This window comes from Oreochromis niloticus, linkage group LG7 (genome assembly GCF_001858045.2).
Source record: "Oreochromis niloticus isolate F11D_XX linkage group LG7, O_niloticus_UMD_NMBU, whole genome shotgun sequence".
Lineage (NCBI taxonomy): Eukaryota > Metazoa > Chordata > Actinopteri > Cichliformes > Cichlidae > Oreochromis > Oreochromis niloticus.
The window spans coordinates 59,853,802-59,868,801 of record NC_031972.2 but is presented as its reverse complement, the minus strand read 5'-3'; the positions used below and the strand labels follow the sequence as shown (position 1 = coordinate 59,868,801).

The 15,000-nt window shown below is 36.4% G+C and overlaps 1 protein-coding gene and 1 long non-coding RNA gene across 2 annotated transcripts in view; both read left to right on the top strand.

Annotated features, from left to right (window-relative positions):
- The window catches only part of ptprjb.1 (protein tyrosine phosphatase receptor type Jb, tandem duplicate 1), a 104,883-nt gene that overhangs the window by 71,581 nt on the left and 18,302 nt on the right, over positions 1–15,000 (top strand). The window lies entirely within an intron of this gene.
- LOC109202931 (uncharacterized) lies at positions 11,026–14,450 on the top strand. The gene is made up of 3 exons (XR_002062945.2): positions 11,026–11,158; positions 12,305–12,331; positions 13,825–14,450. It is a non-coding gene; the product is annotated as an uncharacterized LOC109202931 (long non-coding RNA).

The following is a 15,000-nucleotide window of genomic DNA, read 5'->3' as shown; positions in this document are numbered from 1 at the left end:
AAAAATAACTGAGTTGTTTGGTGGTGCTATAATGCGGAGCTACAACAGTGGGCAGCTATCCACCGGTGTATGACAGAAAGGACATGCCGCGACCGCTGATCGACCAGTGTTTGCTAACGCGGAGGTCAATCGTGGATCAGGGAAAGCGAAGGCAGGAGCGTGAGGTGAACTGAATTTCAGGTAAGAAGTTATGACCTGCACTCTATTTGGGTCAGATATAAACCGAGTTTAGGTGTAGTTTATTTAGCAGCAGTTCTCTTATGTGTTGCTGATAGCCGGCTAGCTAGCTAGCTAGCGCCGCTAGCATAGTTAGCTCGCGCCGCTAGCGACCCTTCGTGAAAAAGCACCCAGGCTTGGCTTATATTGAGGCGGGTGAAACTCGTGTCAGCACCCGGTCGCTCGCCGACAGTATGTGTTTTAGCTGGACTTATTTTTCGTTTATATGGGCAGATGATGCTGGAAACCGAAGGCAGGAGCGTGAGGTGAACTGAATTTCAGGTAAGAAGTTATGAACTGCACTCTATTTGGGTCAGATATAAACCGAGTTTAGGTGTAATTTATTTTCGTTGACCTTTTACAATCGTACTGCCACGGGAGTTTATATACAGCTGTGTGCGCACTAAGTTACTGACGTTGGACTTTATTTTATTCATTAGGGTTAGTTCATAGAGTTGCCGTGCCGTACAAACGGAATCGTCCCACATTCAGAGAAAACATTATGATTTATTCTGTCGTTACGAAGCCTCCCCTGTCATTCTCTCGCGTGTTGAAACGTCAATCATGAAAGTGATCAATGATCGGCTGTTCGCTCTTATTTATCGCGCTAAACAACAGCAGCACGTTTAAGCTTGATCAGCTGTTGTTAGAATTCTTTTGATTTTAATTTCTAGTATCAGCTGATGTTTGCTGGAGCATGAAGATGAAATCAGGAGATGTCCTTACTGAATCATCAGAGCTGAACTGGTGATGGAGAAACAGGTTTACACTTTAGGTGACATGAATGAGTTGAAGGGAAGTTATGAGTTGTTTCTGAGAGACAAAGACCAAGCTCCTTTTTTGTGTAGCTGACAGCTGGTAACTGTGCAGGGGCGGATCTAGCAAAGCTTTTGGGGGGGGGAGCTAGGGCATTAACAGAGAAAGATGGACACAAAGATATACTTTTCTTTCTTACTCTCATATAAAATATTTAGCTTTTATTAAATAGTTATCTGAATCTCACAACCAAAGTTTGTATAATAATACACAGGATTGGCTGTAGACCATTGTTCATAATTCAGAACACTGTGTAAAAATAACAAAAAACAAAAAGTGAATGCATGTGTGAAAAGTGGTCTATAATGTAATGCTTCAAAGTGTGTTCATGCAAACATTGTCGGGTCTGCCGTGGTACAATGGGACTTCTGCTCATGAACCTGTGTGCACAGCGTCTGCAAATCGGCGCTGTACAAAGTAACTTCATCTTTACACAAAACTGTAAGCTGTCATCTGTGAAGCGTGAGCGGTGTTTGTTTTTACCATAGTTCATGGTGGAGAATGGCTGCTCTTCTGAGTTTTGCTCTCTGTAGCCGTATGAATGGCAAACTACAGTGATTAGCAGCGGCATAGGCACACATAAAATTTCTTCTGAAATTTTCGCTTTCTAGTTATTATTGTGTGGATGCCCTAAAGGGCTTCCACACTATTGAGTTCCTGTTTCTCTTTATTCTTTATTGTGTGGATGCTTTAAGCATCCACACTATTGAGTTCCTGTTTCTCTTTATTCTTTATACTTTATTGTGTGGATGCTGGAGGCATCCACACTATTGAGTTCCTGTTTCTCTTCATTGTGTGGATGCTGGAGGCATCCACACTATTGAGTTCCTGTTTCACTTTATTGTGTGGATGCTTTATGCATCCACACTATTGAGTTCCTGTTTCTCTTTATTCTTTATACTTTATTATTGTGTGGATGCCCTCAAAGGGCTTCCACACTATTGAGTTGCTGTTTCTCTTTATTGTGTGGATGCTGGAGGCATCCACACTATTGAGTTCCTGTTTCTCTTTATTGTGTGGATGCTGGAGGCATCCACACTATTGAGTTCCTGTTTCTCTTTATTCTTTATTATTATTATTGTGTGGATGCTGGAGGCATCCACACTATTGAGTTCCTCTTGGGACTTCCGTACACTTTTCGCCGTGGATCTACTTCCACAATTTTCAGCCGATTTTCACCGTTCAAATTTTAAACTATTCTGCTATTTCTGCTAATGATGGCTATGTCTTTTGGTATTTTATACTATTATACTTTTTAAAATATTAAGCTTAATTTGTCCCATTGAAATGAATGGGAAACTTCCGCAATTCTGCTAAAACTTGCTTGTTTTTGAAACTTAACTACTTTTTCCTACTTTCACGTAGAACAACCATTCAAACTTTAAAATGTTCTCAAATTATTGGGCTATTTAGGAATAAATCAGCTTTTTCAAATCTTTTACCGTTTTACTTTTATGCCTCTTAAAGTTTTGAGTTGCAAAATTGTGATTTTTCACAAAATACATGCGTTGTTATGGTTGCTATGCACTTGGCTTCCAGTGTGCCACTGAAGGTTTTGCAGTCTTCTCTTCATGTCCGAACAACTTCTTGCTACTTGCTCAATTTTCACTCAACTTCCACAAATTATACATCAAAACGTAGGTATTTTTGCTGGCTTTCCGAAAATGCCACTATCATGGTTGTGGGATATATAGAATTTTGGCAAATCTCCTCAGACCAACACAAAGTCTGAAAACTCTCCATAGAAAGTCAATGGAGAGTTTGTTCAAAATCACCGCTTGATTTCTGCAATGAGAGGCATATTCGAATCGTCATATCTCCTTAACGAAGCGAAGTTAAAACATGAGGCTTGTCCCAGTATATCTTCAGACACTCCTGACGCTCACAATTCAAGAATTTCTTTCTCACCTATTACCGTTCTGAAATGAGTTAGACTTGTTTGAGGGTAGGAAATTCATCGTTCGCTCAGATTTCTTCAGATTTCAAACTCTGGAAATGATCCACTTTTTTCTCTCGTCATATCTTTTTAATGGATATCAACAGACACCTGAAAATTTCCAAGATTGTTCACCAAAGCCTGCTGTCTCTTCCGGTGAAAAAATGATATTGATACTCCAAATATATTTAGAGTTAGAAAGCTTTGTTTGAGGGCAGGTCAAGGCAGTTTTTGCTTCGCCTCTACTCAGTTATGGTGCATTACAAGTCAAATATCTTTAAAAATTCATATTTTAATGATAAATTGTCAACACTGTAAGATTCCCTCATCTCTTCTGAACAAAACGGTGTAAGAATGACCGTTCTAGCCCCTACGGTTAGGAAATTATGGCCATTTGTTTGAGAGGAATCCTCACTATGAGAAATTCACTGCAGAAATCCTGTCTCTGTGCTCTGTGTGTGTAAAAACGGCTGCACCTGTTTTGGCGGGAAAAAGTGCACAGGCTCTCTGATTGGTGGATTCAAATTCAGCAGCTCCCAGGCTGCTTGACTGAGCTGGAAACTTACTTCTCTCTCCCTGTGTGTGTGTGTGTGTGTGTGTGTGTGTGTGTGTGTGTGTGTGTGTGTGTGACAGAGAGAGAGAGAGAGAGAGAGAGAGAGAGAGAGAGAAAGCCGTTTTATGGGATGATCTCATTGTAAGATTCAAATTCAATATATTTAGACTGGTTGACTGAATTGGATCTTGTGTGTGTCTCTCTCTGTGCATGTGTGTTTCCATATGTGTCCATATTTATGATTGTGTGGCTGTTATATATTTTGTTTTTTGCTGATTTTTTTCTTTTAACAAGTATATTTGAGGGACCCTCAACATGTTCAGCATTCTTTCAGCTGTCCATTTTGCTTTTCCAATTTTTCTGTTTAAGTTATTACTATTGTGCTAAATCATAGCATTTCTGCTGTTTTATAAGATTTGTGCTAAATATAGTATTTCTGATTAATTATAGTTTTTCTACCAAATCATAGTACAGTATTTTTGCTTTTTATAGGATTTTTATAGGATATTTATGTTGCTTAATATAGTATTTCCGCTTTTTATAGGATTTTTGCTTAATATAGTACTTCTGCTTATTATAGGATTTGTGCTTAATATAGTATTTCTGCTAAATGTAGTATTTATGCTTAATCATAGTATTTCTATATATTTCTGCCAGGTCCCCAGGCAGCCAATCCTCTGTGAGGACTGAGGCATTCAAATTTACATATCAGGGCCTGCACGGCTTCCCAGCCAGCCAATCATATCTGAGGGATGAGACATTCAAATTTACAAATCAGGGTCTGGACGGCTTCCCAGCTAGCCAATCATATCTGAGGTCTGCCCTTTCTTCTCTCGTCATATCTCAGCGACAGATGTACAAAGAGCAATGCAAATCACAGTCAAAGTACACCAAAGTACGCTGATTCACCCAGTACAAGAATTATGCTTCTAGTCCACCGAGTTTTTGAGTTACACGACGTTTTATAACTCCAAAAAATGGCGTTTTTCGCCTCTCACCGCAATCTAATTCTGACTGCTCATCACCCTGTTTTCCAGGCGCTCGCTCTCTTTCCCAATTCTGCAAACATTTATGATTTTAGCAGCTTTTCTAATATGGACCTCAGATTCTTGTTAACACTCCATGGCACAAATACTCTTCCCTTTAGGCTCTGTGTATGTGTGTGTATCAATATTTCTCCCATTTTAAAGTATTACTCCTCCATAATTGTATTTCTGTTAAATCAAAGTACTTTTACTACATCTTAGTACTTCTGCTCAATCATAGTATTTCTGCTAAATCATAGTATTTTGCCAAATTATGGTTTTTGTGCCAAATCATAACATTTGTTTTATGTTATAGTATTACTACTAAGTGGAGGAATTTCTGTCATGTTACAGTATATGTGCTGATTACAGTATTTCTGCTAAATCATAGTATTTCTACTATATTATATTTTTCTTTCTAAATATAGCATTTCTGCTATATAATTTTATTTCTGCTATGTTATAATATTTGTTCTAAACCAGAGTATTTCTGCTGAAACATAGTATTTCTGCCAAATGATAGTATTTCTGTCAAATTACAGTATTTGTGCTAAAACATAGTATGTTTTTTTTAAATTTCAATATTAATAGTATTTTACAGTGTCTCTGGTAAATCGCAGCATTTCTGCTATGTTGTACTGTTTTTCTAAATCATAGTATTTCTGTAAACATTTCGTTGCCCTGTACCTGTGACATGTGCAATGACAATAAAGTTGAATTCTATTCTATTCTAATGTTTAAGAATGTTTGGCTAAATATATTCTTTCTGTTATCTTATACAATTTCTCCTAAATTCTTGTATTTTTGAGAAGTTATCGTGTTTCTGGTAAGTTACAATATTTCTGCTAAGTTCTGCTATGCTATTGTATTTTTGCCAAGTATTATGTTTCCTCTAAGATATTACAGTTCTGCTAAGTTACTACATTTTAGCAAAGTTCCTTTGCTTCTGCAAAGCTTTTACAAATTCTGCAACTTTTCAGCTTTTTCTGCTAGTTTCAGCAGACAGCTTCAGCATTACAGCATCCACACTGCATTTTCGCAGGAAATGCAAATTTTTCTAGTTATTGTGTGGATGCTTTAAGGCATCCACACTATTGTTTTCCTGTTTCTCTTTATTGTGTGGATGCTTTATGCATCCACACTATTGAGTTCCTGTTTCTCTTTATTCTTTATTATTATTATCCTACTTTATTGTGTGGATGCTTTAGGCATCCACACTATTGAGTTCCTGTTTCTCTTTATTCTTTATACTTTATTATTATTATTGTGTGGATGCTTTAGGCATCCACACTATTGAGTTCCTGTTTCTCTTTATTCTTTATACTTTATTATTATTATTATTCTAGTTGCCACTTTTTTGTACTTTTTTTGGCACTTATCTACTTCCACAGATTTCAGCCGATTTTCACCGTTCAAATTTTAACCTATTCTGCTATTTCTGCTAATGATCGCTATGACTTTTGGTATTTTTTGCTATTATACTTTTTAAAATATTAAGCTTTTTATGCTTTTTTTTGTCCCATTGAAATGAATGGAAAACTTCCACAATTCTGCTAAAACTTGCTTGTTTTTGAAACTTAACTACTTTGTCCTACTTTCACCTAGAACAACCATTCAAACTTTAAAATGTTCTCAAATTATTTTGCTATTTATGAATGATTCAGCTTTTTCATATCTGTTACCATTTTCATCTTATCCCTGTTTAAGTTTTCAGTTTCATTTTTGTGATTTTTCACAAAATACATGCGTTGTTATGGTTGCTATGCAGTTGGTTCTAAGTGAGCCACTGTATCTTTGGCAATTTTCTCTTCATGTCCGAACAACTTCTTGCTACTCGCTCAATTTCCACTCAACCCACACAAATTATACATCAAAACGTAGGTATTTTTGCTGGCTTTCAGAAAATGTCACTATCATTGTTGTGGGATTTATAGAATTTTGGCAAATCTCCTCAGACCAACACAAAGTCTCAAAAATCCCCATAGAAAGTCAATGGAGAGTTCGTTTAAAATCACCGCTTGATTTCTGTAATGAGAGGCATTTTCGAATCGTCATATCTCCCCAACGAAGCGAAGTTAAGACATGAGGCTTGTGCCAATATATCTTCAGACACTCCTGATGCTCACAATTCAAGAATTGTTTTCTCATCTATTACCATTTGGCCATGAATTAGGTTTGTTTGAGGGTAGGAAATTCGTCCCTCGCTCAGATTTCTTCAGATTTCAAACTCTGGAAATGAGACACTTTTTTCTCTCGTCATATCTTTTTGATAGATTTCCACAGAGACCTGAAAATTTCCATGACTGTTCACCAAAGCCTGCTGTCTCTTAGGGTGAAAGAATGATATCGATACTCCAAATAGATTTAGAGTTAGAAAGCATTGTTTGAGGGCAAGTCAAGGCAGTTTTCGCTTCGCCTCTACTCAGTTATGGTGTATTAGAAGTCAAATATCTTCAATAATTCATATTTTAATGATAAATTGTCAACACTTAAAGATTTCCCCATCTCTTCTGAACAAAACAGTGTAAGAATGACCGTTCTAGCCCCTACGGTTAAGAAATTATGGTCATTTGTTTGAAGGGAGTCCTCACTATGAGAAATAGACTGCAAAAATCCTGTCTCTCTCTGTTCCTTCATGTGTGTAAGAGTGCACCTGTTTTGGCGGGAAAAAGTACACAGCCTCTCTGATTGGTGGATTCAAATTGATCAGCTCCCAGGCTGCTTGACTGACCTAGAAACTTGCTTCTCTCTCCCTCTGTGTGTGTGTGTGTGTGTGTGTGTGTGTGTGTGTGTGTGAGAGAGAGAGAGAGGGAGAGAGAGCCTTTTTATAGGAGCATCTTGTTATATGATTTAAATTCAATATATTTAGACTGGTTGACTGAATTTGATCCTGTGTGTGTCTCTCTGTGCATGTGTGTTTCCATATGTGTCCATATTTGTGATTGTGTGACTGTTATACTTTTGCTGATTTTTTTTCATTGAACAATTACATTTGAGGGACCCTTAGCATGTTCAGGATTTTTTTCAGCTGTCCATTTTGCTTTTCCAATTTTTCTATTTAAGTTATTACTATTGTGCTAAGTCATAGCATTTCTGCTGCTTTTCAGTATTTGTGCTAAATAAAGCATTTCTGCTAAATCATACCATTTCTGCTATTTTATAAGATTTGTGCTAAATACAGCACTTCTGCTAAATCATGCTATTTCTGCTATTTTATAAGATTTGTGCTAAATATAGTATTTCTGCTAAAACATAGTATTTCTGCCAAATATAGTATTTTTGATTAATTATACTTTTTCTACCAAATCATAGTACAGTATTTCTGCTTTTTATAGGATTTGTACTTAATATAGTATTTCTGCTTAAGTACAGTATTTCTGCCATTTTATAGTATTTGTGCTAAAACATAGTATTTCTACTAAATGAAGTATTTCTGGGTAGTCATAATATTTATATATATTTCTGCCAGCTCCCCAGGGAGTCAATCCTCGGTGAGGACTGTAATATTCAAATTTACATATCCAGGCCTGCGTGACTTCCCAGCCAGCCAATTGTCTATATATGTTTAATAATTCATATTTTAAATATAAATGTTCAACACTTGAAGATTCACCCATCTCTTCTCAACAAAATGGTATAAGAATGACAGTTGTAGCCCCTACGGTTAGGAAACGTACACACAGCACACAGCCCGACACATAACACAACAGCAGAGAGAGTACAGACTTTAAGGTGGCGAGGCGTGATTGCAGATGACGTCAGGTGCGACCACCTCTCTTGCAGGGGCACTGCAGGCCACATAAAATATTTATATAGATATTTTGCGAATATTTATTATTCATTTTTTAAGAGCATAGTGCTTTTTTCCAATTATTTTTTAAATTCAGGTGAAGGTTCTATATGCCCCGAAAGCCCAAAGGTGATATAAGGATCAGTTTTTGTTTGATACATGGACAATTCAAGTTCAGCTTTTTAATTCATTTAAGAGAGACCATCAACTGGATGCTTTTATTTTTTGTTATTTTTTAAGAATTCAAAATGTCCATTAAATGAATAAAATTTCATTTGCTTTGTAGCATTTCGTGGATTTCATACGCAACACACTATAGTTGTTTATACAAAGCATAAAGGTAAAAAACAATGTGTGCAGTGTTATGTTCATTTTAGATGTCAAAAAGTATTTGTGGCTCCCAGTGCTTTATTTTCCGTGCAAGCCTGGTCCAAATGGCTCTTTGGGTCTTAAATGTTGCTGACCCCTGGTTTAGATGGTTGTCTTTAAAACCCTCACTGAAGAGTCTTGTTTAGACAGCCACACCTTTACCTCACTGCAGCAGGGGTGAAGAAGTGGGTGCAAGTCCATTTAGGTCAGAATTCATATGATTACAACCAATACGTATTAGAATAAAATAAATAAATGTGCTATGAACATGTCAGGAGTCACTGTTAAAAAGTCTCATGGCAGTGGGGTTAAAGGACCTCCTGAACCTCTGACTCCTGCAGTGCAGTGAGGTGAGCCTCTGCAGCTCCTACTGTCCTGTGAGAATGCTTAGGTGAACACCAACACCAGCTCCTTGGTGTTGGTGTTCAGGAGAAGACTGTTCTTATTACTGCAGTCAGTTAAATAAATCTATCATAATACAGTACATTTTAACATAATGACCTTATGTTTATTTATGTCTTTTAACCATTATTTCAAATTCAAAGAATCCTGTTTGAAACATTTTTTAAACTTATAGAATTAAATTTCTACTAGTTGTTTTTTGTTGCAAAAAAACTAGTATATTAATGTTTAAATTTACATATATGTTTCACATTTTCAATGCCAATTTTGTGTAATGGCGGAGTTTCCCACTACCCGTGAATGCCTCTTTTTTTTTTTACGTCTCCGGCTGACTCCTGAAGCTCCGCCCACTCTCTGCTCATCCCTGCCGGTAAGCGCTACTTCTCCGTCTCTCTTCTCTGAAATGAAATGTCTATAAGCTGTTTGAGTGATTTACCCAGTTGTTGTTAGTGACTTATGAAGCCAGTCGAAGTATAAGTCATGTTGAAGTAACACAATGGCTGCTTTTTTTAGTGAAACATTTTAATTTTAGTATTTAAAAGAAGTGGTAAGCTAGCCCTAACAACCAAGTGCTAACGCCTAGCCTAGCTCCTATAGGCCCAGTGTGAAATGAATATGTTTCATTTGATTGTTTAATACAGTTATTGTGTTGTATCTGGTTCATTCGGTGTGTTAGTGTTTCTGAGTCTATTAGAGAAGCTGAAGTTAGTTCTCCTCTTCACAAATCAGTCAGTTAAAACGGCCTCATTCTTTAGGTTGTAAGGTAATAAGCCGCCATCTTAGAACCATTGATTAGCTGCTGAAGCAGCATGGTCGGCAACTTCAAAGGAGCCATTTTACCGCCTCTGACTGAAAGCCGGGAGAAAAAGAGTCATGCCTGTGTGTTTGTTTTATAGGTTAATTAACAGAAGGGAGAGAGAGCTGAGGATAAAACACATAATATAATAACATCTCTTAGCAAGAAGAAGTTTTTTTAATTAATTAATTTTAGTTTTTTTGTTCATTTTTAAGAACTGTTTAACAAACACTTGTTTGTGCAGGTTGTTTTTTAAATAAAACCTACACCTGCAGCCACCTTCAAATAAATAAAATGCAGCAGTGCACCATTAATATTATTAATATGATATGTAGATATTTAAAACAACAGCATATTAAATGATACTAAATGACACTGTGTGCAGGTGATAATATTTTGGGGAAGAATTTGAATGCAGACCAACTCAAACGTTGAAGCCTACAAATATATCACCCAAGCTTTCATTTATGATTGTTCATGCTTTTAAATTGTGATGTCACAATTTGATAAAGTGTGCAGTGCTAGGTGTAGCAAATCATTGCTTTTTACATCTACTGTGTTATCTAATAGCACCAAACTAATAGAGCTATCACATAACTGAGAAACTTGTGTGGCTTATTACAAATGGATGAAACCACATATTACCTTAATGAAGACAGTAATCTTTAATAAGGTGTAGAAAAAAGAAGTGAGTTGTTTGTATTCCAGCTGTGGTAAACAAAGACGTGTACTGAATCTTTTGGACTACACAGAGTGATCAAAGGAGTTTGCAAAGAAAAGTGTCTGGACTTCTTTAAGTTGCTTGAAGACGTTTCACCTCTCATCCGAGAAGCTTCTTCAGTTCTAAGGTCAAATGGCCGAGAGTCCCAGATTTAAACCCAGTGGGAGGATCCCCCCAAAGAGGGACAAAGGACCCCCTGGTGATCCTCTAATCACATGAGCCAAGGTGTGAAAGCGGGTGTGGGACCTAATCAGCCAGGGTTTCAGGTGAGCTCATTGACCTCATTTGACCTTAGAACTGAAGAAGCTTCTCGGATGAGAGGTGAAACGTCTTCAAGCAACTTAAAGAAGTCCAGACGCTTTTCTTTGCAAACTCCTTTCACTACGATGACCTGGATGACTGAGAACCTTCACAGACATACACAGAGTGATGTAGTATTGACTGTGATGCTGATCTGAGTTGTCTCATTCTGTATTTTTGTGCTTTGTCTTTTGTTACACAGAGTGAAAGAGATCTTTGGTTTTGCCTTTGCTGGTAAGTAAACAGTGATTGTAACTGAAGCAGTATGAACCTGGCATTGCGTAGCACGTTTGACGACTTGCATACAGTAGTTTGACTTTTTGTGATATGTTTCCATTTACTGATTGGCAAAAACATAAAGTCAGGATTTATTACGTGTAGCAGCAAAGACCCCACACAGGGCCTCTGAATGTCCCTGAAAATGTCCCTGAAGTTTAATAGCCCATTTATGTATGATTTAAATTTCTTATGGCTTATCAAATCCAAACATAGCTAAATGTCAGATGTCTTTATACAGTTGTTCATTTTGTACTTATGTTTGTGGATTAAAGTGTTTTAGGGGAGTCAGTATAAGTGGTTGCTCAAACACTTAAGAGCTGCACGGGTATTGATTTATATTGTCTCTCAAATTCTGCTGATGTGTTACATTAAAGTCAGAACACTATAGAAGTATTTTGCCTGACTCGGTATAAGTAATAGCTTTAACAGTTAAGCAATAATAAAAACGAATAGAACCAGAGGTGTGAGTGAAAATTGTTAGGTACATTACAACCAGTGTGTCTAATTAGTTTATTACTTATTTAGTGAATATAATTTGTTTTAAAATTAAATAGAAATGTTGCCAAAAAGGGACATTGCAAAATACATAAATATTCCTAGCAACTGGTACAATGAAAGGATTTTGTAGTGTAATATTTTAAGACATTTCCTTTTAATCACAAAACATGGTGCAAGTCTGTTATGGTAACATGTCAATATTTATATGTATTTTAGGATTTGCATAGTCATATCAGACTAACCAAAACATGATGAGGTTTTCTGTTGCTTCTGATTTAAAGAATTACTTTGTATTTAATGTTTTTAACCTGAAAGGACATTAAAAGTTGTGGTTTTTCACACTTTATTAGAACTGACCTGTCGTAGAAAATGTTGGAGCCACAAGGCTTCTGTGTAGGAAATATTTGGTACCTCCTACCTTCCTGCACATGTGAGACCCTGCAGTTCAATTATCTCCTCTTTAGACTACAGTGAACTTAAAAAAGTAAAGTAATTGAGGATTTTACTAGTTAATTTGTGTCACAGTCAATTGGATTGTGTGTGAAGAGGCTCTACAGTCTGAATCATCAAACAGTGACCTGATGTATTGTTTCCTTTCTTTAGACTGCTGATCTGATCGTCTCAAGTCTGGTAAGTAAAGGTTTGTCTGAGGTGCAGTGCTGGGAAATGTTTCTCATTATAGGAGATTCGGTGTAGTGCTGTGAGTCAGCACAGCTATTGGTGATCATCAAAAGTCATCAAATTCTAGAAAAGCCTGTGTAAACATTTCCAGACCTACAGAGGTCTGTAGGTTATTGTAGCAGCGCATCTTTTTCCACATTAGATTAGCTCATGAACAGCAGTTTAGGTACAAGTAGGGCCTTGCGGATTTCAAAAGCTTCTTTCCCTTCATGAAATTAATTCACTTTCTGAAATCTGCTCTTTGAATTAGTCTTTTAATTAAAGATTTTGTTGATGATTGGAAAAAAATCAAAAGCACAGTTACAGCACTCATTTCTGTATTTTATGATTAAATGATCTACAAAGAAATTATCATCATACTACATTTTAATTAGACCTTGATATTGGCCATTATAAGTATGTCCTAGATTTAGTGGAGTGCTTATGGCTGTGTATTAAACATGCCCCACATGTGACTGAAATATGTAGAAACTGCTTTGTAGGAACCATACATCTCCAAATTTCTCATTTTGCCAAAAGTCATACTGAGTAAAGTATTGTTTACTTTTATGTTAATGGATCTCAAATCCCTGTTTCTGTGTGCCCAGATATTATGATATACTGTTGTCCCAGGTAAGTACACACAGAAACAATGATTTGAGAACTTTGGGGATTAAGGAACATGTGATATTGCACAAATTTGAGTGAAGCAGGTGGCCTGAAACTGTCTCTTCTAACCTCCGTGTATGGGTTTTGTTGGACCATATGATATTTACAGTAGGTTATTGTAGCAGCACATCTTGGTTTAAGTTTATAGATACTGTTTGTCCTTATTATGTTAATAGAATGTAAAAATTTCTTTAGAATAGTTCCACCACCATTTTTGAGCATTTTCAATAAGTTCAGTCCAATAATTTACTGTGGAACTCTTCAATATGTAAAGCCCTGTATGTACTGTATTTTTCGGATTATAATGTGCATTCATAACTCTAAACATTTTTCAGTGGTAACACAGAACAGTACACTCACTTATTCTGTTCAGTACTCTTCCACAAATCTATCAAATTCTTCATGGATTGATCGGTTTGAAATCTGCTTCGTACACATGTCTCTAAACAGATGCCAGGTCCTCATACACACACCATAATATTATGTTTAAGCACAATACGAATTACTCCGCGAGGCACCTGACTACTGTAGCTGTAATGCTCCAACAATCCATCAAACGGTGCAGCTTTGTAGCTTTCCAAAGTCGTACTAAAACATTTTGACTGATGTTTGAGCGCCATGTAGCACATAAAATTGGGTTGAGGTCACTAAGCACAGCCAGAATTAATATGTAAGGTAAACTGTTAATTTTTGAGAAAACTAAAGGATTTTAAGTGTGACTTATAGTCCGAAAAATACTGGAAAGCCATGTTTATTGAAAATATGCCTAATTCCAGTCTCTTTTTGTCTTACAGGTGACCTGCTGCAGAAAACCCTCTCCCTCTATCGTTGACAAGCAATTAACAAGCAATTTCAGTCTGTCCTATCACTCTCCCTCTCCCTGCTCCATCTTTTTTGACAAGCCATTCTATCTTCTATCATTTCTCCGCCATGAGCTCTATCTAATTTGACAAGCTTGAACCTGAGTTGAAAAGCAATCTAAGTTTGACAAGAAACCAAGTTTGACAAGAAACCAAGTTTGACAAGAAACCAAGTTTGACAAGAAACCAAGTTTTTGGAATTGAAGTTACCAGAACTTCGTCGATCTGTTTTCAGAATTCTGAGAGATCTCCGCTCTCACTGCTCCTTCTTTCCTGTCGTTAAACTCTCTCATATCCACTCATTTTGCTGGAAATTACAAGTAAAAAGTTGAATATACAGTAGTAGAATTACAGTACAGTAGAACTCACTGTAGAAACTACTTACAGAGCCCTACATTTGTCATTTTAATTTTGCATTACACTTTGAAATAAACACTGATAGTTTGGCTTACAAGTGCAATTACTTTGATAAATTATATAAAATACACACCTTTTGAGATTTTTCTTTGTAGTAAGATAATCTGGTTATTTTGTAATACATACATTCAGGATGCTGTATTCACATAAATATTAAATTTGATTCAAATACATTTTTCAAGTCTGTTTCATTGGCTTGACATTTGACTACAAGTTTTTACTATTATTATTTAAGGACAAACCCTTTTTTGTCACTCAGTGTAAGTATTCAGTTACAATTGTCATCAAGAGGCTGACCTGAGAACCCAGACTTCCTGTTTCCTGACTGCTGCAGAACGTCCAGCTGAAGAATCCCCTTCGCCTGTCATCTGATCACCACACCATCACAGCTCCTTATATTTGCTTTACATTTTAAATATCTGAAAGATTTACACAAAGTCTACTTAAAAGCTAAGATTTTTATCATAGCCTGTTGATTGATTGTTGAGATTTATTCTGCATATTACTTTACAGAAGTATAGACCAATTTGTTATCCAGTCTGGTTAGAAAAAATAGAAGTAATAATATACAGTTTTTGAAAAGGCTACAATAAAAAAGACCAAAGTGTTTTCAAAGAACTTTAAATAAGTTAAACTAAATATTGAGTTTGTATTTAAGTCAGCCTTTTACATCAATTCTGATAAAGCGGATTT